A 1,290-nucleotide genomic window follows, 5' to 3' on the forward strand; every position below is an offset into this window, starting at 1 on the left:
TTACTTTTCATGTGCATACACTCCACAACAAAACTCTGTTGTGGAGAGGAAACACCAACACATTCTTAATGTGGCTCGTTCACTTCTTTTTCAATCAAACATTCCATTATCTTACTGGGGGGATTGCATTCTTACGGCTATATATCTTATAAACAGAACACCTTCTCCACTTATTCAAAAAAAATCGCCTTTTAAACTTTTAAACTCAAAACCTCCTATGTACAATCATCTACGGGTCTTTGGTTGTCTATGTTTTGCTTCAACCTTAACCAAAGATAGACATAAGTTTTCACCTAGAGCTAAGCCATGTGTTTTTCTTGGATATCCTAATGGATATAAAGGATATAATGTTTTAGATCTTGATACACATACGGTTTCATTTACTCGAAATGTGATTTTTCATGAGTCAATATTTCCCTTTGCTTTGTCTCCGCTAGTGTCAAACATTTTTTCTCAAGATGTCCTTCCCTTGCCAGTTCCAGATCCTCTGTTTCCAGCTTCTTTTGACATTGCGCCTGATCCTATTTTCCCTGATACATCTTCTTTTCCATCTCATCTACATGAGCCTACTTCTCATGTTTCTTCTTCTTCTGAACAGAGTGGTTCGTTACCACATTCCTCACCTGTTCATTCATCATCTTCTCATACTTCTTGTTCTAATACTGAATCAGTACCATCAGGAAGGGTAGACTCTAATCCTAGACCTAAACGTCAATTTAAGGCTCCTACTTACCTAGATGAGTATCATTGTTACCTTTTAGATAAGAAGCCTAACTTCCCTGCACATCCCACACACACTACATCATATCCTATTTCATCCTTTGTTTCTTATAACAATCTTGAATCCTCATACAAGAATTTCGTTCTTAATATCACCACAACCATGCCACCTAAAACCTTCCTGGAAGCCATTAAATCTGCGGAGTTTACTGCGGCTATGAAAACTGAGATGACTTCTTTGGAAGACACTGGTACCTGGACTGTTTGTGAGCTACCTCCAGGCAAGCATCCGGTTGGCTGTAAGTGGGTTTATACCATCAAGTTTAACCCTGATGGCACTATTGAGAGATTCAAAGCGCGTTTGTTTGCTAAAGGATACACACAGATTGAAGGACTTGACTATATAGATACATTTTCTCCGGTGGCGAAGATGGGAACAGTTCGTCTTCTTCTGAGGCTCGCTGCAAGCAAGAACTGGTCAATCAGTCAACTTGATATCAGTAATGCTTTTCTTAATGGTGACCTTGATGAAGAGATCTACATGACAATGCCACCGGGTTATGCAGAGCT

This window comes from Brassica oleracea, chromosome C2, assembly GCF_000695525.1.
Source record: "Brassica oleracea var. oleracea cultivar TO1000 chromosome C2, BOL, whole genome shotgun sequence".
NCBI lineage: Eukaryota > Viridiplantae > Streptophyta > Magnoliopsida > Brassicales > Brassicaceae > Brassica > Brassica oleracea.